Source organism: Vombatus ursinus, unplaced genomic scaffold (genome assembly GCF_900497805.2).
Source record: "Vombatus ursinus unplaced genomic scaffold, bare-nosed wombat genome assembly UNPS02014794.1, whole genome shotgun sequence".
Lineage (NCBI taxonomy): Eukaryota > Metazoa > Chordata > Mammalia > Diprotodontia > Vombatidae > Vombatus > Vombatus ursinus.
In genome coordinates this window covers 22,133,799-22,157,962 of record NW_020954572.1, presented here as the reverse complement: position 1 = coordinate 22,157,962, position 24,164 = coordinate 22,133,799, and the positions used below count along the sequence as shown (strand labels likewise).

Below are 24,164 nucleotides of genomic sequence, written 5' to 3'. Positions count from 1 at the left end.
AAATCTCAAGGAGAAGATTTAAGGGTTGGGGGGGGAGATTATAGGTTAATTTTCATAGGCTCGTGGATGTAGAGCTAGAAGAGACTTCAATGGCCGTCCAGTACAACTCCCTCTTTTTACAGTTCAGGAAACTGAGGCCAGGGAGATTAAGTGACTTGCTGGAGGTCACACAGTCACAGGTGCCAGGGGTAACATTTGAACCGAGGTCCTCAGGCTCCAAAGTTAATACTCTTTCTCTTGTAATGCCATTTGAAATGATGTGTTGGTTTTGTTTTGTTTTAAGAGAGGGAGGGAGAGAGACAGACAGAAAGAGAGAGAGAGAGAGAGAGAGAGAGAGAGAGAGAGAGAGAGAGCAAGAACCAAAGCTAGAATCTTGGGATATCCTATAGTTAGGGAGTGGGATGATGTTGAAGGAAGGTGTCATTAGAGGAAGGCACTGTGGCATAATGGAATGATCACTGACTCCAGAGGGAGAAGATCTAGATTCAAATCCTGCCTCTGATGTTGTCTGACTTTGAGCATGTCACTTAATCTCCCTGGGTTTCAGTTTTCTCATCTATAAAATGGTGGTTTCTGAACGTCCTCCTGGCAATCGTATGATAAACAGGTTGGCTTCTAAAATACAGACTATGTACATTTCGGGTCACAGAGCTAGAAAGGATCTTAGTGTTATCTCCTTTTTTATGATGAGGAAATATTTTACAGATTTTTTTTTAATACATTTTACAGATGAGGAAACTGAGGCCCAGAGGTTACTCCCTTTCCAATTAAGGGTCTCAGGGCACTTTATCACACGTGTCCTGACCCATGAATTCAGAAACAGAGGGGCGGAGTGACCAGTTTCTCATCCTTGATAGAGCTGAGGATAGAACCCCAGACTACCTGATTCCCAGCCTACCTGGAGCTCCACCTCTTGCCACTTCGTGGGGAAAACCCACAATAAACCAGTGAGAGGAGTTCAAGCCAAGCTCTCCGGATTGCATCCAGCGAAGTCTAAACCGGGCAGCGCCAAAGAGCCAGGTGTGTAAGACACGAGCGCCCATTTCTGGAGGCTGGCAGTGGGGGTGGGGAGTGGGGTGTGGAGTCTACGGGCAAGGGAGCCCTCCCTTCCCTCCCCCAATAAAGAAAGGGAGAGGGGTTTAAAATAAATCAATTAATTAAACACACGGGCTCTTTATAAATAGCTCCAGCCCCGGCATATTTGTAAATTCAGTGGGGTTTTTTGTGTCAATGACATCACCATTCTCCCCATGGCAACTCCCGACGATATCGAAATTGCCAAGCAACGTTGGAGAGCCTCGTTGCCCCCTAAACGAGCCCGATGATTTAACTGAGAGAGCCAACGGTGCCTGGGTGCTCTGGGGAAGCATGGGGAGAGCCGCGATGGGGACTCGAGCAGGCGGCAGCCTTGGTCGGCTGGAGAGCTTTGGGGGTCTGAGACGAGGGCTTTGTGAAGCCTTAGCTCTTCAGCCGCTGTCCCTTTTTTAAGTCAAAAGCGGGAAGGAGAAGGAGGGAGGCTGGGGGGAGGTGGGGGGCAGGGCGTTCTCTTTCCCATCCCTAACGTGCAATCCAGGTGACTAAGCAAGGGAACTGGGACTGACTCACGCCTAGGTTATGTGCCTCCGTTTTTTATTCTTAATTCGATTTGATTTTTTCGCTTGGGAAACTTGGAGCGATTATCTCAGCTCTCCCCTTCTTCCCGCCCTCCTTCCCCCTTGGGTACTAAGAGGATGCAATAACCAGTGGGGCTTTTCTGGGCCGGTGGTTCCGGACGTGCTGTGTGGCCCTGAGGTGTCTCTGGTCAGAAGAGAACAAGCAGGTATGGTGACTTTCTCTTTCTGTCCCTTTGAAAGCTGCCAGGAGAAGGGGAGGGGGCGGGGTGTGTGGATTTCATTAATTCTAATTCTGGGAAAAGCAGGACAGTCTTCACCCGATCTGGCAACCAGCTCAGGTTTCATCTCCTTTTCCGATGGACTGTTTCTCCTATGAACCGGATTCTGTGGAGAGAGGCAGTGTGGTATTGGGTATAGGGTGCTGGGCTTAGAGTCAGGAAGACTCAGATTTGAAAACTGCCTCAGTTGCATACTTGCTGTATGGCCGTGGGCAAGTCAGCCGCTCTGAGCTCCAGTCTCTTTATCTGCAAAATGGGTAGATGATACCTCATGGGGTATATACATGTGAGGGTATATAAATATTCCCTCACAACAACCAGGGGTGTGAGAAGAGAGCACCCATTTCTGGAAGATGGGGGTGGGGAGTGGGGTGTGGATACACACACATAGGGAGAGAGAGGAGAGAAGGGAGAGAGAGAGAGAGGAGAGAAGGGAGAGGGAGAGAAAGAGAGAGATTCATATCTATCAATCTATATCTATATATATCTTTGCAAAACTTTAAAGTGCTATATAAATGCCAACTAATATCATGAGAAGCATTTGTCTAGAAGGGGCTAGACTATCTTGGCCTGGTCTAGGCAGGTGTGGGGAATTGCCAAGGGCAGCAGGTTGCTCAGGTGAAATAATGGGGTCCTCCATGAGGGTTCTATCCCAATACACCCTGGGATATCACAGGTCTTTGGGAATAACAGTGGAAGACAATGTAAGAGGCCAGTATGGCTCTGGGTGGATGGCTTCTACCAAGATTACAGGGTCAGGGATTTAAAGCTGGAAGGATAATAGGGTGACAGAGTTAGATTTAGAGCTGGAGGGGACCTTAGGGGCCCTTGAATCCAACCTCCTCATTTTACAGGGCATCAAGAAGTTAAATGACTTGCCTACAGGGTCACACAGCTATTAAGTGTCTGAGATGGGATTTGAACCCAGGTCTATCTGAATATTAATTTCAGTGCCCTATCAGATACTCCATGCTACCTCTCTTAGGGGACCTTAGTGGTCATCTAGATCAACTTCCTCATTTTACAGAGGAGGAAACTGAGATTCATTGGAAGCTGAGGCTTGGCTAAAACTGCACAAGTAGGCAGGATTTGAACCTGGACCATCTCACTCCAGGACAGCTAAGTGGCACAGTGGATAGAGTACCAGGCCTGGAGTCAGGATGACCTGAGTTCAAATTCAGCCTCAGAAACTAACTGTGTGACCCTGGGCAATTCACTTAACCCTGTTTGCCTCAGTTTCCTCAACTGTAAAATGAACAAGAAATAAATGACAAATCACACCAGCATCTTTGCCAAGAAAACCTCAAATGGGGTCACGACTAAACAACAATAACAACTTCTCCCTCCAAAGCCTGCCCTTTTCACTGTGCTGCCCTAGACTTGGTCAGTATTATAGAGAAAAAAACACAAAACAAAAACCCCAAACCACCTGCCTTCCCAGGGCCCAGCCTCATTCTGGGTCTAAAGGGCTATTGAACTGTTCTCAAGTTTATAGCAGCTCAGGACAGCATTTTTCCAGCTGAGAGCATTAATGTGGGATGCCCCATGGTATGCTCCTCACAGGGGTAAACAGTGCACTAGGTACTTTCACTGGACATGTTCAGTCTAAGGCACCTGGAAAAAACACACACACACATTTTCTCACCTGGAATCTTGACTCTGAGTGTTGGTCGGCACCTAATCTTATCCTCTCACCAATCACACTAGCATCATGCAATCACTGGGGTCCCAAGGAACATCTCTCACTTACTATATCCCCCAGCTAGGGAGCCATTGTTCTCACCTGAGAGTAAGAGCTCAGAACTTTATTAGGTCTAGCAGTGAGCAAAATTTCTGCCCTCTACCTGCTGTCAGAGTATTCAGCCCCCAAGGTAGCTACCCCGGCATGTGCCAGGGAGAGAGGGGGCGCCAATCCCCTTCCTGCCCTCCTCCACAGCAGCTGGCAGAAAGCTAGTGCCGGTGAGTAAGCAGCTGGAGGGAGGATATGCATATGGAAACAGGATGACAGCAAACCAGGAGCTTTAGAAAGAAGCTGGGAAAGGAAAGGACTGAGATTCTTTTTTTTTTTCTTTTTCTTTTGCCTGAAGGGAGGGCTGTTTCCTGGGTTGGAGACATGCAGCAGCCTGCAGACAGAGAGCTGTAAGGGCCCCAGCTGCTGAGAAAGGAAGGAGCCAAGAGAACCCAATCGGACAGTGTCCCAGGTAAGCTTTCCTCCAGGAACTTGGCATCCTGGATCCAGGGGCAGGAGGCACAGTGGTCCAGCCTCCTCCACATCCAGGCTAGGAAGAAAAGCCCTTCTGGAGAGATTAGAGAGAGATCCCTGCAGGATCCTGGACTCCGGAGCTTGGACTCAGCTACTATATTTACTTGGCTCCCTGCCACTCCCTTTCCAAGCTTGGGTTTAAACCTCGGCCAATCAGAACCGGCCTCTCAGTCCTAAACTTGAAAGGGCAAGATCTGACAGCGCCCTCTTAACCCTTGAAAGCCACCAGTCCCAGTGGCTTCAGCCTTCCCATACCTGTGGGTTTCTGAGTTGGGATGCGGATTTGATCCCAGCCCCCAGCTGAGGGGTGAGCCGTAGGATTCGAGGGAAGTTGGGTGCTTCCCAAGTGCTCAGGTGTTTGGGAACTGAAAGGCACTAGATAGGGTCTACTGATCAAGGTGCACCGGGAAAGGCATTTAGTAACCACTTATATGGCCATGTTGGCTTCCTTATAGAATGTAAGCTCTTCCTGTTCAGAGTCTATTTCATTTATGCTGTTGTATCTGGAATGCCAGGCCCATAATCAGTACTTAATAAATGCTTGGTGATTAATTGGCTAATTAATGGACTTACAAAGTACCAAGCATCATGCTACACCCTGGGATAGAAATACAAAAGCAAGATAATGGAAAGAGCCTGGAAGAGAATAGGGGTCAGGATTCTACTCAGATTCTTCCCTGAGCTGGCTTTGTGACCTTGGGCAAGTCACTTAACCACTTTGGGCCTCAGTTTCCTCCCTTGTAAAACTCAGGGGATACAAACGGGACACTATATAACCCTGAAAATCTCTTCTGATGCTAATGTTCTATAATTAAAGGGATCTTTGTAGCATCTTGGAAACCAGGCAGGAGCCAGAGAATTCCAGGGGATAAAAGCTGGTTCCCATTTTTCTTGGGCTAGCTTTCTTGTTCCTGCTATGCCAAAGCAGACAGCATCTGGTCCCTTTATAGAAATGCTCCCCTTTGGGGCAGGTAAAGCATTTCCCCCTCCCTGATAGGTCCCCATCTGTCCCTCTCTGGAGATAAGTGTTTCTCCCTCAATCCTGAGCCTGCTGGGATACGCAAGGGAGGCAGCTTGACCTAATTAATATTGCGCTGTGCTGGGAGGCTGGATACCTGGGTTCTAGTCCACACTGCAGTGGGAATTTGAGCATATCCCATCCCTATCTGTGCCTCTGGCTTTGTCTCTGACGTTGTGTTAATGACCCTCGATTCTCCCAGGGGTTTTGTAAGCACCAATGAGCTCATGTTTACAAAGTGTTTGGAGCTCAGCAGAGGAGTGAGGCTACAGCAATGCCGTCATCATCATTATCTGTCCTGGGTCTAAAATACCTGGGTACAGTGTTCTTGCTTAGGGTCCACACATCCTACCACTAAGGGCCAGGGAAACTTGCTGGGGAAGTCGGCTCCTCAGCTCAGCCCAAGAACTCCAGGGATAGGATCTAGAACCAGGGTTCTAGTGCTTATGATGGTTTAGGGTTTATTTCCTAAATGCAAGCTCCCAGAGGGCAAGAACAATCTTGCTTTTCTCTTTGTATTCCAGGGCTTAGCACAAAGCTTGGCACAAAGCAACTGTTTAATAAATGTTTTTCATTCATTCATCCATAGTACTCCATAGTTTACAAAGTACTTTTTTTTGTGACAAGCTTATGAAGTAGATAGAACAAATTCATTCCCGTTTTACAGATGAGGAAATTGGGGATCTGAGTGTCAAAACAACTTGCTTACGATCCAAAATAGGTGCTTAAAAAGTGTTTGGCTATGGATCAGTCAATTAATCATCAGACATTTATTAAGTGCCAATAAAAGGTGATACAGCTACATGAATGAAATAGTCTCTGAACTGAAAGATCTTAGCTTCTATAGGGAAAACAACATGGACACATGAAAGAATCTACGAAATAAATATGAGATAATTTTGGTGGGTGGGACTCACCAGCTGCTGGGGTGATAGAGAAAGCCTCATTTAGGAGGTAGCTTCTGTGTGGAGCTTTGATGGAAAGTAAGGAGTCTTAAAGGCAGAGATGGGGAAGGAGTCCATTTCCAGCATGGGGTCTGGGTGAAGACACAGACGCAGAGATGGAAAGTTGTGTGTGGGGAACAGCAAGATATCGACTTGGCCAGATCTCAATGCTCAGGGAGGAGAGTGATGTGTATGAATGCAAGAAAGGTAGGGTGGGGCCAGATTGTGAAGATCTACTGGACTGGGGAGCCTGGGGCCTTGAGGCCATGTGTGGCCTTCTAGGTCCTTGGGTGAGGCCTTTTGACTGAGTCCAAGTTTTACAGAACAAATCCTTTTATTAAGGGGATTTGTTCTGTGAAGTTTGGATTCGGTCAAAGGGCCGCACTTGAGGACCTAGAGGGCCACATACGGCCTCGAGGCCTCAGGTTCCCCACCCCCGATCTAGAATACCAAACAAAGAAATTTGCATTTAATTTCAGAAGTAATCGGATCAACTGGGATTTACCGAGTTGGAGGGGGAAAGGGAGCAAATATGGTCAGACCTGTGCTAGAAAAAGCTGAAGACCTGGGTTCTAGTCCCCTCTCCTGTATTAGCTTTGTGATTCTACTCGTGTCATTTAACTTCTCTGGAGCTGTATCCTCATCTGTGAAATGAGGGAGTTGTACTTGTTGATTTCCAATGTCAGTTCTATCCAAGATCCAATGACCATGAGTTATCAAAGCCAGGTTTCCAACCTAGGTGCCCTGAATCCAAGTCCAGCAGCACTCCTTGGGATCATCATGGGAGAGCTAGACTTGGAGGGTGAGATCGGTTTTTCCTGGTGGGATATTCACCCTTCCCTCTACTCCTATACTCTGATCCTAGAAAAAGGCCCTGGGGAGTCTATCAGTCAATCAGTCAGACTCTAAGCACATTACAAGCACCTACTATGTGCCAGGCACTCTGCTAAGCTTAGAGATACAAAAAATCTGGATGACTGATGCCCATAACAGCCAGAATTAGGCAAGAGGCCACTTTGGCAAAGAGGACTTTCTCCAGCAATGCCAGTGAGTCCTGATGTCCATTTTTCCAATGTGGAAGAAGATTATGATACCACAGAGCATTGTGCCAGGTCTATGGAGCTGCCTGGTCACAATGAGCCAGGCTTATTTCCATCTGCTAAAGTTTCTGCAGTAGCAGGATGTCACACTAGAATGGGAACCAGGGCCTGTGTGGATTCCTCTGGTCAGATAGGTTCTTTCCGAGTTCTTTGGGAGGTTCCTTCATACTCAAAGAGGACCAAAATGACATCATCAATTCAGGAGAGGCAACCTTAGTGAACTGGAAGGAGACCTGAATTCTATTTCTGGCCATGCCACTAACTCATTTTGTGGCGTTAAATAGTCTCCCTCTCTGAGTCTCAATTTCCTCGTCATAAAATGAGGGGGCTGGAAGGGATGAGTCAATTCAATTCAATGAACATTTATTAGGCACTTGATACGGGCCAGGCACTGGGCTAAGTTTGGAAAAATAAAAAGACAAAAATGAAACTGTCCTTGTTGTCAGGGAATCTGTACCTTAGGGGCGGGGAAGGGAGAAACAACATGGGCAGCATGATACTGTGGAAAGTTATGGATTTGGGGTCCAAGGACCTAGGTTCAAATCTAAGCTCTGCCACTTATTAGCTGCATGGCCTTGGGTAAGTAATTTCACTTCTTTCAGTTTCCTCATCTATAAAATGAGGGGGTACCATCCCTTCCAGAACTAAATCTGTGATCCTAAGTTCAAAAATAAGCATTGGATAGGGATGGGGGCTGGACCTGTGATTTCATGGGTATAGGGAACTCATGGCTGGGGGAATTTCCTCTAGCAATATTGTTGTTGTTTAGTCCTTTCAGTCATGTCTGACTCTTTGTGACTAACTCCATTTGCGATTTTCTTGGCAGAGATAGTGAAATAGTTTGCCATTTCCTTCTCCAGCTCATTTGACAGATGAAGAGACTGAGGAAAACAGGGTTAAGGGACTTGCCCAGGGTCACACAGCTAAGAAGTGTCTGAGGCCAGATTTGAACTCAAGAAGATGAGTCTTCCTGACTCCTGGCCTAGTGCTATATCCACTGCACCACTCGGTTGCCCTCCTTACCAAAGTCAATATTCCAACCAAACTAGACTACTGTTATTTCCCTGAACTTGACCATTCATCTTCCCTATGAATTTACAGAAGTTATCTCCCATGCCTAGAAGGTGCTCCCTCCCTAGTTCCACATCTTAGAATCCTTGTCTGTCTTTACTCTGCTCAAGTGCCATCTTCTTCATTAAATACTCTCTGATCCCCCTAGCTAGTGCTCTCTCCCCTAGAGATTTCTCTTTAGAGGCAGAAAGACCTACTTTCAAGTCCTACTTTTGATATAGACTGGCTGTATGACCCTGGACAAGTCACTTGACTTCTCAATTCTCTAAGACCATCCAATGCAGAGAAGATGCTGATCTATGTTGGTAGATTTTTAGATTTATTGAGTTTGAGATACCTACAAGACGTGCAGGAGGAGATGTCCAGCAGGCCTTGTAGACCCAGAGCTCGGGAGAGAAGCAAAGGCTAGAGGTATAGACCCATGAATCATCTCCATACTGATAACACTAGAACCCACTGGAGAATAAGCTCACTGAAGGAGAGAGAGAAAGACAAAGAAGAGGTCCTAAGAGCCACCCGGGCTAAGGGGGCAGGAATTGGCTGATAATCCAGCGAAGGAAGGTGAGGATTGGTCAGACAGGTAAGAGGAGACCCAGGAGAGGTCAGTGTTGAGGAAGTCAAAGGAAAGAGTGATGCCCTCAAGTTCCAGTTCACATACGTGTGTCAATGGTCATACTGCAAAGATACAAACCAAGCTGAACCCTTTCAAACATCCACTCCTCACTACCAGTGTGGCTTTGGTTAAATCACCATCTCGTCTCTGTACCTCACTTTCCTTCTTTATAAAATGAAGGAGTTAGATTCGGTAACAGTAGTAACAAACATGACTAGAGCATTTAAGGTTTGCAAAGTACTTTGCGTGGCATCTCATTTGCTCCTCATATAATCCTACGGGCTAGGGGCCCTCATGAACTGTTTTACAGATGAGGAAACTGAGGTGAGAGAAATCAAATGACTTGCCCAACCGCTAGGAAGTATCTGGGGCAGGATGTAAGGTTAGGCCTTCCCATCTCCATGGCCAAGCCTCTACCCAAGACCCAGCTGCCTAAATGGCTTCTATGTTCCCGTCCAGCTATAACTCAGTACTCCTATGATTCCAGGTGTGGAATAGCTGCTGAGAAAGGGAGCTCAGAAACACATCTCTCCCCCTTGTTCCAAGGCAAGCAGGTCCCCAGCTATGATGTCTGTGACTCAAGGCTTTTGGCCCCGCAATGAAGGAAATGCCCAGGTAGCGAGGTTACTTCCAGCATGCTGACTCTTGAAAGGTGACTCCAACCCTGAGAATTTTCTCTATGGGCAGATGAAATGCCAATTCCAAGCATACGAGGCCGGGCAGCCACTGGGGAACAGCTGGATACCAGCAGGTAGACCAAGCAGCAGTAGCTTGGAGTGCCAGGCATCAGCAGGACAAGCTGAGCAGCAGCCAGACCCCGCCAGGCAGAGAGCAGATGGGTAGAGTGGCTGCTGGACAGGGCCCGGCAGCGGGGAAAGGAACAGCCATGGGAGGGCAGTGCCAAGCAGAGAGAGCAGACAGGCAGGGCACGAGAGTCATGCCAGGAAGCAAGGACAGGGAAGACATTGTTAAGGATGGGGAGGAGGCAGGTGGAGAGCAGAAGGTCCTTCCCCTAAGGCGCCTAGAGGCTTTAATAAATCCTGCAACTATAGACAGTGTCATTCTCAGCAATGTGTCAGAACAGGGCTGAGTGTGGACTCTCGAGCTTGTTATGTTGTCAGACTGGTTGGAATGCCGCTGAGCTCTGCTGGCCAGGGAGAGGACCTTGGGCACAACCTGAAAATAAACAGAAAGACAACCTAATGGGCAGCTGATTATAAATGGAATCTGAGGATTTAGAGTTAAAAAGTACCTTAGAGATCAGCTAGCCCAAGCCCTCATTTTACAGCTGAGGAAGCTGAGGCCCAGGAAGGAAGGAAGGGAACCAGCACTTATTAAACACCTACGGTATACCAAGAGCTTTGTTAAGCACTTTACAAACGTCTTATTAAATCCTTACAACAACTCTGAGAGGTAGGTTCTATTATTAGCCTTATTTCATAGTTGAGGAAACTGAGGAAGAAAGAAGTAAAGTGATCTACTTGGAGTCTCACAGCTAGTAAAGTGTCTGAAGGCAGATTTGAATTCAGGTTTTCCCGACTCCAGGCCCAGCTGCACCACCTACTGCCCCCGGTTGCCATGTCCAAGATTGGACAAGGGTGGAACCCAAACCAGGCCTCAAGCCTCCCAGGGTCCCTGCTTTACCCATGAGGTCTATTCATCTACACTTATTTCCCCGGTCTTTGAAGGAGAAAGCCGCTCAAGAAGAGCTCCTCCCTGTTCAACTGATCCGACAGGCTCCTCCTGAGCCTCAGAGGAATTCCCTGGAGATTGTGAAAAGGAGAGAGTCCCAGGCAGCTAACACTGAACCAATAAAATGCAGCGTTGGCAAAATTATAACCAGGATTGCTTTGCTTCCTCAGCTTTTTGAGAAGGGATCAAGTGGCAGATTGGGTATCCAGAAAGAATAACAGCAAGTTATGTCCAAGTTGGCTTGCCCAAGATTACACAGGAGCAGGACAGGATGCAGGTAATATGGTGTAGATGCAAAAGATGCAGGTTCAAATGCTGGCCCTGCCAGTTTCTACCTGTGTGACCACGAGCAGTCGCTGAACCTCTCTGATCGACTATCAAATGAGGATGACCTAGAAGGTCCCTTCCACTGCTAAATCCATGACCCAGGAAGCCAGGTCCTCTGACTCAAAATCCAGTACTCTTTCCCCTGTACCATGTGCCATATTCTGAGCTAAGAAGTTCCTGCCTTCAGTATGCCCCCCAATACACACATATACAAACATGCACACACGTGGTGTACACGCACAGGCACATGTGTGCACACACATACACACGAAACGACACAGCAGGTCAATGCTGAATATTTTCACCATCAGTAATGGGGGCTGGGGAAACCTTATGAATAGCAGCTCAAGATTCAGGTGTGATTCCTGGGTGACTTCAAGCTCGTGGGCCTCATGAAGGGTGCTAGCACCCCAAATAGCCAGACCATGAGATACTGAATCCTGCCCAGAGAAAGGAGGCCGTTTTCTAAGACCCTCGCCTTGTGGAAGGTAGTGGGATTTCTCCCATCTGTGTTGTTGACCCTTGTGGTCAGGGTGCTATCAGGCTGCCCAACAGGAGTGGTAGCAAAAGCACACCACCGAGGTGCCCCGGGTGTTGGTGACGGATCAGAGAAGGGACCCTGCATGGCACTAGTTGCACAGAGGGGCCGGGCAAGCTGGGCTCTCGGCTTCTCTTCAGAGGCAATGGGTACCTTTCATTCTTCTTACTATAGCAGGCACCTCAGAATTTGAGGAACTGTGTCCCAGGAAGATTTGGTACTTGCTTTTTGGGTTTTAATTCTTATTGAAATCTTTTTTAATAACCTCATTATTTCTCCAGCCTTCCCTCCCTATTGAGCCATGCCCCTTCAACAAAAAATAAAAAAGAAAGAGGGGAGGTAGCGTGGAACTGTTCAGCAAAACTAACCAACCCATCCCCTGGGCCTGACAGTATTCTCTACCTTCCTTACCCATCATCTTCCAAGAAGGGAGGATTACATTTCCTCTTTGTAGAGGTACACAGCTAGTAAGTGTCTGAGGCAGGATTTGAACGCAGGTCCTTTTGACTCCAGGACTGGCGCTCAGCCCCCTGTGCCGCATAGCTGCCCCTTCATTTTCTCCTCTCTTCTTTGGGGTCAAGTCTGGTCATCGTCTTCACACAGCATTCAGTTTGTTGTTATTTTTTCTGGATACCCAATTTGCCACTCGATCCTTTTTCAAAAAGCTGAGGAAGGAAAGCAATCCTGGTTATAATTTTGCCAACGCTGCATTTTATTGGTTCAGCGTTAGCTGCCTGGGACTCTCTTCTTTTCACAATCTCCAGGGGATTCCTCTGAGGCTCAGGAGGAGCCTGTCAGATCAGTTGAACAGGGAGGAGCTCTTCTTGAGCGGCTTTCTCCTTCAAAGACCGGGGAAATAAGTGTAGATGAATAGACCTCATGGGTAAAGCAGGGACCCTGGGAGGCTTGAGGCCTGGTTTGGGTTCCACCCTTCCCTAAGACAGAGTCCCTTTTATTTAAGTGACATAGAATGACAAGTAAAGCTGACTATAAACAATGCTTTGCTGCCTGCCTATTGACTTGACAGTTTGTGAACACTTCAAAAACAAAAACAAAAAAGCTCAGCTCCCGGGTTAACAAAGGCTGGGTAGCTTCAGCAGCAGTTTATGATTTATGGATCAGCACAGTGGTTAACATAGAAATATCTGCAGTTTCCAGAATCATCCAAGCATAGCCTGTGGAAACTAGCTTCTCAGGGTAGGCAAGCTGGGAGGACCCAGTCTGGTACAATGAAAAAACAAAACAAAACAAAGCACTGGTTCTGGAGTGAGAAGATCTGGGGAACAACTTCTCTATCTGATACTTGCTTCCTTATGTGACCTTGAGTAGGTCACTTACACTTCTCAGGGCCTCAGTTTCTGCATTAATAATAATAGCTGGCATTTAGACAGCACTTTAAGGTTTCTAAAATGCTTTATAAATATTACCTCTTCTGATCCTCACAACAACCCTGGGAGTTAGGTGCTAATATTATTCCCTGTTTTACAGTTGAGGAAACTGAGGCAGACAGTGTTAGTGACTTGCTCAGAGTCACGCAGCAAGTCAGTACCTGAGGCTGGATTGGAATTCAGGTGCAGCACTTGTCTATAAAGCCAGAAGGTAGGACCTGATGGTTTCCATGGTCTACCTCTAGCTCTTATGATCCTGTTAGCACCATTTTCTGCATGAAGCCTTTCCTGATTCCTCCCAGCTGCTAGCTACTACCTCATACGTGTTTTATTTTCACGTCACGTTTTTGTCATCTCCTCTATTAAAATGTAAGCTCTTTTCAACCAGGGACTTTTTCATTCTTCTCTCTTGTCTCCCTAGCACCTAGCAGGCGGCTAATAAGTGAGAGTTGATTAATTAATTGATCTGGGATTTCTTTGGTTAGGAAACTGGAAGTTGAGGAAATTCCCTTTATCAAGGTAGGTCAGCATCTTTGAGTTAAAGAGGCTTCTTGGAATACCAAGAGGTTATGTGATTTGTCTAAAATCACATAGCCAGTAGGGAGATTTGAACCCAGGACTTCCTGGCTTCACAACCAGCTCTCTGCCTTCTACACCCATGCTGCTTCTCAGAATCCTTTTGGGGAAAAAGAAATCTAGATCGGAACACACTTATGCTTTTTATTTCCTCTGGAGCAGTGTTGTTTTGCTGAGAATTAGGATGAGAAAGCTGTTGTTAGAAACAGGATGAGAGGTGAAGTTAGCCCAGTTAAAGGGGCTCCCAGGGCAGGTGGCATTTTCTGTACAATCAGAGGATGGACTCCAGAGCAGGTGCAGAGGTCCAAGTGCTTAGAGATGAAAAATGAGGATTATATGATATGGTTCACCTGGAGGTTCTTGGTAGTGAAGCTTCCTGTCTCAATCAGTGCCTCCGAGACATCTGTGCTGCCTAATTGATCGTCTGTTTTTGTTTTTTTTTTTGTTTTTTTTTGTTTTTTTTTTTTGTGCATGGTCACTGGCTTTGTGCCTGTGGGTTCATTCATTCAAAAAGGCGCTTATTAAGTGTGTACTCTGAGCCAGGCAGTGTGCTAGGTAGGAGCTGAGGATTCAAAAACAGAAGGGAAATAGTGCCTGCCTGCCCTCAAGGGGCTTACGGTCTATTGTGGGGAAACAGCACAGATGGAGATAAGTAATTACAACGTAATAACAGCAGCTCACATCATGTAGTGATTTAAAGTTTTTAAAACATTTCACACATACGCCATTTGATCCTCACAACAGCCCTGTGAGGTGAGTGCCATGATTATCCCCATTTCACAGATGGAGTAACTGAGGGTAAATGACTTGCCAAGGGTCACACAGCTACTAAATGTCTGAGGGGAGGTGCATGGGCTGTTTGGGGAGGATGAGCACCTCCGGTATCAGGGCTTGTCAAGCCCTTGTCAGGCTGCACATCCACCTTTGGCGTCCACCTGTCACCCAGCTCTCACCTGCTGCTCTAAGAAGCTGTGGCGTGCGCAGCAGCCCACACCTCGGTCAACCATCCTGGCAGATGAGCTAAAGCAGGGTGAGGGTAACCATCGGAGAGTTAGGGAGATGTCTATCCCAAATATGTGAAAACTTTCCCTGAGGAATGGGCGGATGAGAACAATTTGTTCCAAAGGCCATATGAAGGTGGCTGAAACCAAATGCCTGACCAAGCACTTTGTCTTCATTTTCTTGACTCTTGTCCTACCTCTGGACTTCAATGACTCGGGAAGAGAGAGTGAGACTGAAGACTTTGCACTTAAATCAATCCAAGACATCACCCCTGATGTCAACGGTCCTCTTTGAGGACGAAGGACAAACAACGTCTGAGGCAGAATTTGAACTGAGGTCTTCCTTACTCCAAGTCCAGAGCTGTATCCTATCTTCTATCTTGTTGCTTCCTGTAATGTTAGGGATGAGGGAGAAGAGGTGAGGAGGGGACTGACAATTGAGTAGGAGAAGCAGGAAAGACCTCGCGTGGAAGGCGATGCTTGAGATGAGCCTGGCAGGAAATTCAGGTTAAATGTGTCTCTGGGTAAGGGAAGCAAGAAAGAAGGAGACTCTGTTCCCCCTCTGACACCCGAAGGGTATCAAGTGCTGCTGACCAGCCTGGGAAACAGCCGGAGAGAAGAAGTCCTACTGATGCCCCCAGGAAGTGAATCTGGCAGTCTGGAATCCAGGGGTTCATCCATGAAGGTCAGCTGGTGTTTTCCAATCTCTTGACCCGGTTGGGCCAGCCAGTCCAGCTTCTAAAGCAATCTACAGGAGGGGAATAAGAACAGACCTGTCACCCTGCTCCCGTTCGCCTTTGCTTCCGGCTGACAGCCTGCAGCAGCTGTGGGGTTAAAACTGGAAGGACCGGTTTCTAGATTGCTGGCTCCCGACTGTGAACTTTTCCACCTTCCATTTTCTTTTCTCTTCAAAATAAGTTCCCTTTTGAGGTCTTCATAGACACAGACCAGCCAGGTAGAGAGAAAACTGAGGCTGTGCCTGAGTTTGACTATGGTGTTTCCCAGGTTGGTAGGGGAAAGTTCAAAGGAAGAAGAATCAGCTCAGAGATGAATTTGTTTTCATTGAAATTGTCTGGAATCATCATAAAATATAGAATATTAGACCTGAAGGGGCAGCTAGGTGGGGCAGTGGATAGAGCTCTGGCCTTGGAGCCAGGAGGACCTGAGTTCAAATCCAGGCTCAGACACTTGACATTTACTAGCTGTGTGATCCTAGGCAAGTCACTGAACCCCAATTGCCTCACCAAAAAGAAAAGAAAAAGAATATTAGACTTGAAAGAGACCTTCAGAGTAATCCAGTGGAGTCAATCATTTTAGCAATAAGCATTTATTTAGTGCCTACTGGATACCTAGTACTGTGCTAGAGCTGGAGACACAAAGACAAAAGAGAAAATAGTCCCTTAGTTTATGGAGCTTACTTTCTTTAGGGGTGGGGGAAGACCATACAGTCTAAAATGCTGACTCTGGAGTTAAGGGACCTGAGTTCAAATCCTATATTTGATGCTTAGCACTCACGTGACTATGGACAAGTTACTCATTCATTCTGAGCCTCAGTTTCCTCACTTGTAAAATGAGGGGGTTGCATTAGCTGGCTTCCAAGGTCCCTTCCGGTTTTAGATTTATGATCTAATGAAGGTCTAGAGGTGGTACAGAAAGCAAAAGGCTAGACTTGGAGGCAGGAAGATCTGGGTTTGAATCCTGCCTCAGATATTTACTAGCTGTATGACCCTGGGCAAGGTATTGAACTTCTCTCCAAGAGCATGTTTCTACAGCTACCCCAACTGTTTCATCTTTGTCTCTGCATATCCAGTGCCAGGCACATACAAGGTACCTAATAAATGCTGGCTAAATTTATCAAATGATGAAACAGGTACAGTGAAGACAATGACTTGCCCAAGATCTCACAGCAGAGCTAGGACCAACACCCATGTGGGCTGACTTCTGCTATACTGTACTGAACAAAAGGTATTGAGTGCTTTCTTATGGTAGGCAACAATTTATTACTGCAGCTAGGTGGTGCCACAGTGCACAGAGTGCCAGTCCTGGAGTCAGGAAGACTCATCTTCCTGAGGTCAAATGTGGCCTCAGACAGTTGCTAGCTGTGTGACCCTGAACAAGTCATTTAACCCTGCCTGCCTCAGTTTCCTCATCTGTCAAATGACCTGGAGAAGGAAATGGCAAACCCCTTCAGGATTTCTGCCAAGAAAACCCCTAATGGGGTCACAGAGAGTCAAATACAACTGAAATGACTCAGTAACAACCAAACATCACAGACACATGTTTGGAAAGAGCACTGATGATCCAGGTTCTAATTCTGGCTATGCTATTAACTAGAGAGCCCTGGCTCTGGAGGGAAGGACTTGGGTTCAAATCCCACTTCTTATACCTAAGTACCTGTTTGGCCTTAGGCTAGCTACTTGACTTTCCTGAGCCTCAGTTTCCTCATCTGTAAAACTAAAGGTTTGGGTTAGATGGCCTCTGAGATCACTTCTGGCTCTGAATTGATGATCTTATGACCTCTAAATCTATGACCCTATCACCCTGGAAAAGCCAGTTCACCTTTTTTGGGCCTCAGTTTCCCAATCTGTAAAGGGTTGAACTAGATGGCTTCTAAAGTCCCTTCCATCTCCAAATTTATGATTCTTGTTATTGTTGTTCAGTCCTTTCAGTTGTGTCCGACTCTTCCTGACGCCTTTTGGGGTTTTCTTGGAAAAAATACTGGAGTGGTTTGCCATTTTCTTCTCCAGCTCATTTTACAGATGAGGAAACTGAGGCAAACAAGGTGAAGTGGCTTGCCCAGGGTCACATAGCTAGTAAGTGTCTGAGGCTGGATTTGAACTCAGGTCTTCTTGACTCAAGGCCTAGTGGTTTATTCACTGCTATGATTCTATGAACTCTAAAGTTATGATCCTGAAAAAAATATTTTACCTCCGTGGGCCTCAGGTTCCTCATCTGTAAAATGATCTCCAAGGTCCCTTCCAGCTCTAATGTTCTGGGGTTCTGAGTGTGTACAGAGACACAGTACGTTCTGATTGTCACTGATGCATTTCCCTAAGTCCAGCAGGTGTTTGTACCCCACCCCATTGCCACCAGAAGGAGCCATCCAACGGCTGCCCACCTGACTGAGTGATTTTCAGGACTCAGTGGGGAGGAGCACCCTCTCTTGAGGGTGTCTTCATGTCCTTTTCAAACCCAGGGTCAAACCACTCAGGGTCTTCCTGGGGAAATCTGGAGCCACTAGGCGGTGCCTAAGGGCTCCCAGGCCACCTGTCCAGAAGGGCAAAGGGCACTCCGAGGGTGGCACATGGCCTGGAGCAAAAAATGATGCCCTTGTCTATCCGTGCCTATGAGTAATGTCAGCTAATGAAGAAGAGAATGGTAGTGAAAAAAAGCTTGAGTTATGAACTCATGAGGATAACAACAACAGCCCCGCCTATTTGTATAGTGATTTATAGTTTACAAAGTGCTTTCCCATATAACTGGGGAGGAATAGTGCCCGCCCTAACATGAAATTATGAAGGAGGTGTTTGTTTCTGGTAGCTATTCCATCCCTCCTGGGAACTAGACAAAGGCAGTCTTAACTGCTGTTCTATCCTCCTTTCCATGATCCTTCCCTTACCCCTCCCCATCTTCTTCCTCTACTGGTGCGGTGCCCAGGGCCTCTTGTAGGCTCCCTGGTGGTCTGGGGCCTCCCAATGTGGGCCCTCAGTCAACCCTGGGGAATATCCATTATTCTTGCTCCTTCCTTCCCAATTTCATAGGTCTTTTTTTTATTTTCAAAATAAATTTTATTGATATATTTTGGTTTTATATCACCTACGTTTCTCTCTACATCCCTTCTCTCACCCTCCCAAAGAGGAGGTATCTAATGACAGAATAAAAAACATTAGGAAGAAAAGAATAAAAAGTCAACAAGAGCAATCCATGCATCAACAAAATCTAACGCCATATGCAATGTTCCATGCCAATGGACCCCTACCTCACATTTCTAGAGCTGGGAAAGGTCTCACAGGACATCTAGGCCAACCCCCTCATTTTACAGATGAGGAAACCGAGGCCCAGAGAGGTCAGAGGCAGGATTTAAACCCATTTGTCCCGTTCTATTGTCCTGGGGCCCTGCTAAGTAGCATCAACTGTAAATAACAGGCCTTTTCATACATGGGATTATATTTGAAGGGCACCAGTAAGGGTACCCTTCTCCCCACCAAAAAAGTATTGCTCCCACTGATGCCTGAAATCCTACCATTAGTCATTCATTCTTCTGAATTAATCATTGCCCCTTCCCTCTGGTCCTCTTTTAAAATGTACATACTTCTGGGAAGAATAACATATTGTGCCTTAGTAAATGTGAATTTGTTAACTCCCCCTCCCCCAGTAAAAGTGAGATAGTATGAAAACACGGGACATCCGTCCTGAATATGTGGAGATAGCTTGGTGTAATGGGTAAATCACTGGAGTGAGAAAAACCTGAATTTGCATTCAACTTCAGATATTTGCTGGCAATATGACCCTGGGCAAGTCCAGGGCCTCAGTTTCACTTTCTGTAAGATTCTATAAGCTGCATGGGGCATCTTGGCGGCACCAGAGTGCATGCGGCGCTGGGCCTGGAGTCAGGAAGAATCATTTTACTGAATTCAAATCCAACCTCAGACAGTTATTTGCTGTGTGGCCCTGGGTAAGTCACTTCACCCTGTTTGCTTCACTTCCTCATGTGTAAAATGAGCTGGAGAAGGAAATGGCAGATCACTCCAATATCTTTGCCAAGAAAACCCCAAATGTGGTCAGGAAGAGTTGAACATGATTGAAAAACAACTGAACAACAACAATGACTTTGGGGAATTTATTTAATCTCTCCATGATTCAATTTCCTCTGTAAAATTGTGAGGGTAGGCCAGAGGTGTGGATCTGATGCTCTCTAAGGTCATTTTTCAGCTCTAGTCTTAGTTCCTAGAACCTTTAACTATCATTCCCAGGGTATTGAATAGAGTGCTGTACCTGGAGTCAGGAAGGCCTGAGTTCAAAATCAGCCTCAGACATTTACTAGCTATCCCTTAACCTCTCTCAGCCTCAGTTTCCTCAACTGTAAAATGGGGGTAATAAAAGCACCTGCCTCCCAAGGTTTTTTTGAGGATCAAATGAGATAATTATAAAAGGCATAACACTGGGCCTGGAACATAGTAGGTGCTAAGCAGATGCTTCTTCCTTCTTTTTTGTTTTGTTGATTATCTTGATTTAAGAAAGTGATTAATGTTAATAAAATGCCGATTAAACTGAAAAGTGTATCTTGGGCACATCCCCCTTTGGTTCAATATTTACCAGCACACCCCTGCCCCAGGCTTTTACCATCCAGATAAAAGGAATTGCAGGACATTTTAGAGCAAAATAGAAGAAATGAAACTTATTTTCACACTCACAGATCCCTATAATAAGTATTTTTGGTGTATTTGTTGTTGTTGTTCAGTCATTTTCAATCATGCCCAACTCTTCATGATCCCATTTGGAGTTTTCTTGGCAGAGATAATGGAGTGGTTTGCCATTTCCTCCTCCAGCTCATTTTACAGATGAGGAAACTGAGGCAAACAGGGTTAAGTGACTTGTCCAAGGTCACACAGCTAGGAAGTGCCTGAGGCTGGATTTGAACTCAGGAAGTTGAGTCTTCCTTCCCTGTAGTAAGTTTTTTTTTTAATGTATATGTAATGTCATATTTAATATTTTAAAGGGAGAAATGCTATTAACATTGAAATTTTATTTGTGGGCCCCCAAAGAGCTCTGGATTCTAAGTCAGAGGATCATAGATTTAGAGCTGGAAGGGACCTTAGAGACAATCAAGCCCAATCCCCTTGTTTTATGGAGGAGGAAACTGAGTCACAGACATTGAGTCCAATTCTGGCTATGTTAGTTATAATCTATGTGAACTTGAACAAATCATTTAACCTTATTCTTTATGTTCATTTGTAAAATAAAGAGTTATAAGATAAAGAGGGCACAGCAAGATTGCAGGGTTGTTGTTTTTTTCTGGTAAAAGATCCAGGGGTGTTAGTAGACCACAAGCTCAGTATGAATCAATGGTATGATACGGCAGTCAAGAAAGCTATGGCAACTTAGGCTGCATTGATAGTGTCCAGGACTCAGTAGGTGATAATCCAGCTACACTCCGCCCAGATCAGATCTGAAATATTGTGTTTATTTCTAGGCACCAGATTTAAGTGATGACATTGATAAGCTAGAAAGCATCCAGAGGAAAGCCCCAGGATGGGTTGTGCCACAAGAGGATAGGTTGAAGGAACTGGAGATGCTTAGCTTGGAGAAGAGAAGCCTGAGAGGGTGACATGATACTGGTCTTTCAGTATCTGAAGGGCAGTCATGTGAAAGATGGCTTAGCCTTGCTCTGCTTGGCCCCAGGGGCCAGAACTAGGAACAATGAATGGATTGACAACGGAAACAGGCAAAAATGTAGGTCTGCTGCCCTAAAATAACTAAGTTATCAAATTAGTTCTATTAATAAACAATAAACAATTCCTAATAGTTCGCAGTGTCCAAAAGTCTACTGGGCTGCCTTGGGTGGCACTGGGCTGAACCTCCCTAGAGGTCTCCGAGCAGAGGCAGGATGACAGTCATCAGGCACATTGTGGGGAGGGAGATGACTTTTTCAGGTACAGGCTGGACTGGATGACCTCTGAGGTCCATTCCAATCCTGAAATTCTGCAATCACAAAGTTCCTTCTAGTCCAAAACCCTATGATTCTCTTCTTATCATACGGAACCTGTACTAAACACATTTTAGAAAACACTGCTTTGCAGTGGGGGCAGCGAGGTGGTACGGTGGATAGAGCGCCAGGCCTGGAGTCAGGAAGACCTGAGTTCAAATCTGGCCTCAGACACTTACTAGCCGTGTGACCCTGGGCAAGTCACTTTACCCTGTTTACCTCAGTTCCTTCATCTGTAAAATGGGCTGGAGAAGGAAATGGCAAACTACTCTGGTATCTTTGCTGAGAAAACCCCAAATGAGATCTCAAAGAGTCAGAAAGGTCTGGCTAGTAACAACTGCCCTACACAATATCAAATTGTAACTCCTAGCCTGATTTAGGTCCTGGCCCAGCCGAGCAGTTTTTATTTCCCACTAATCTGTAGCACCCATTCTGCTTTGGTTCTAGTCAGGCCAATCTCTATACCCACCAGCAAACGTTCCATGCTACTTCCTACCTCCGGGTCTTTCTTCTTAAAGATCAAAGTCCCCTCTCTGGACCCCGTAACCCTTCAAGAATACTTTTTTCTTTGCCAGTCCAAATCCTGTCCATCCTTCAAGGCCCAGTTCAAATCCCACCCCCTCCACGAAGTCTCCCCTAATTATTCCAACCCTCATTAATTTCCCCACTCCTCTAAATTTCTATAGTGTCTGTACTTTATAAATTAGCACTTAATTTAATCTTGTTACTGTAATTTTTTAAAATTTTACTGATATTTTGAGGGGGTTTTTAAAAATTATTTTCAGGTTAAAAAGATCACATAGTCCCACTCTCTTATTTTACAGTTGAGGAAACTGAGGCTCAAAAATGTTCCCCCCCCTTTTTTTTTTCAGTGTGGCAATTGGGGTTAAGTGACTTGCCCAGGGTCACACAGTTAGTGTCAAGTGTCTGAGGCCATATTTGAACTCAGTTCCTCCTGACTCCAGGACTGGTGCTTTATCCACTACACCACCTAGCCACCCAGTTTCCACAGCAGTGGAACCAGTAAAGGCCAGGTTCTCTGACTCCTGGTGTAAATGGTCTTTGCACTACTTCCCTGGGAAGGTCAGTACTCCCGTAGAGAACAAGGTAACCTTCAGGGCTAGAGAAAGCTGAGAAGTCCTTGCCAGTAGGAAGAAATATTTCTTGTTGAGAAAAGTTGATTCTTGGGACATCCAGCCCTTTAAACAGGCTCCTTATATCGGTGCCTGAAGGAAGAAAAGCGTGGAGGTGTGTCCCTGAGCCCTGCGTGCGTGGTGGGCGGCTTGTCCATAGTGGTTTGAAGACAAGTATGGCCTGAGTTAACTCCAACCAACCAAGAAGCAAACCACCAAATTCAGGCAAGAAAAGACTTCCAGGAGTACAAGACTAGATCCCCAAGCCCCTGGGGCTGGCTTTCTGTCTTGTCAGATGCTGGGGCAGCCATACAGAGATGTAGCACTGGACTAACCACGTCCTCCTCCTCCATGCTGCTCCATGGCTAACAGGCAAGTCTTTGCTAGTAGATGTCTTTGAGGTAGAGGTCTGTGGGGTACAAGACCAACCCTACCTCCCAGTATCCAGGAAAGAGCCAGCTAGGCTAGGGACCTCACTAGAATGACATCAACCTCTGTCCTGGCCACACAAGGGAGCAGATGTGTGACCTGGCCAGTTAACTGAGCCGCGGGTAGTGTCACCTCCCTATTTAGTAAATAGTGGCTCCCTATGACCTCCAAAATCAAATATAAAATCTTCCATTGGCATTAGAGCCCCTCATGACCTGGTCCCTTCCCACTTTCCCAGTGTTCTGATACTACTACTCTCCTCCACATACTCTATGAGCCCCCATCATTGGTGCCTTGCTCTTTCTTGCATTGGACACTGCATCTTCTGACTCAGTGCCTCCATATGCCTTGAATGTTCACCCTCCTCACCTCTACCTCCTGGTCTCCCTAGCTCCCTTCAAAGCCAGCCCACATGCCAACTTGTGCAAGAGGCCTTCCTAGGTCCCCCAGGATGCCAGTGCCTTCTCTCTGAGGTCATCTTCCATTTACACCATTTCTCTTGGTTTTTTTTTTTGTTTTGTTTTTTTTGCATGTTGTCCCCTCATTAAGCTCCTTGAGGGCAGGGACCGTGTTTTTGCCTTCCTTTGAACCTCCAGTGATTAGCACAGTTCCTGGAACATAGAAAGTATTTTAAGAATGCTTGTTGACTCTTTGGCTGCCTGTCCCCTAAATCCCGGAGAATAATCCCACCTCTCAGATCCATGGAGACAATTGGCCTTCAAGGAAAGGGGAAGGAAGGCCCTAGACAGGAGGTGGTTTCTGGTTATTAGTTCTTTGCTTAGTAATGTCAACCGAGCATCTAAATTGCAGGTAGAATGGCTTCCGGCTGGGGCTTCATAGGCTGCTATGAGCAGGAACTCCAAAGAAATTGGAAGGAGGAGATATTAAGTGAATTCATCATGGCTTTGAAATGAGATGAGTTACCACAGACAGGCCTTTCTTGTTTTCCAGCCCTTCCCAGGATGAGTTCATCTGTGGTACCCTTGGGAAAGGGTACAAAAGACCTTCTCTAAGGGTGATTCTGGGAACACTGAGGCAAAGGGAGAAGTGGCCCTATATTTAAGTGGTTTAAATACCCCGGGCAGCTCATTTTTTGTCAGTAAAGTTTGATGGTTAAAACTCGGGCCAGATGACCTTTCTGCTGGCCCATTTGAGAGAACTGGGCCCAGAACTACGGCAGCTAGGTGGCATAGTGGATAGAGCGCTGGGTCTAGAGTCAGGAAGATTCATCTTCCTGAGTTCAAATCCAGCGTCAGACACTTCCTAGCTGTGTGACCCTGGACAAGTCACTTAACCCTGTTTGCCTCAGTTTCCTCATCTGTAAAATGAACTGGAGAAGGAAATGGCAAACCACTCCAGTATCTTTGTCAAGAAAACCCCAAGTGCTTTCTGCTGGTTCCTCCTATTGGTTCTAATTCTTACTTACAACGTCACTAATGTGAAAATATGTTTAATAGGAATGTATATGTGGAGC

At 46.2% G+C, this 24,164-nt stretch overlaps 1 protein-coding gene across 3 annotated transcripts in view; it reads left to right on the top strand.

The window, feature by feature from the left end:
- The first annotated feature begins 931 nt into the window (after positions 1–931).
- The window catches only part of PAK6 (p21 (RAC1) activated kinase 6), an 85,323-nt gene continuing 62,090 nt past the window's right edge, over positions 932–24,164 (top strand). The window contains exons 1-3 of one of the 3 annotated variants that reach the window (XM_027870149.1): positions 932–1,020; positions 1,728–1,819; positions 3,979–4,092. The gene's annotated coding sequence lies outside the window, so the exon portion shown is untranslated. Of the gene's footprint in view, positions 1,021–1,616; positions 1,820–3,978; positions 4,093–24,164 lie in introns of those variants that run through there. The other 2 variants (XM_027870151.1, XM_027870150.1) reach the window with 2 other exon arrangements.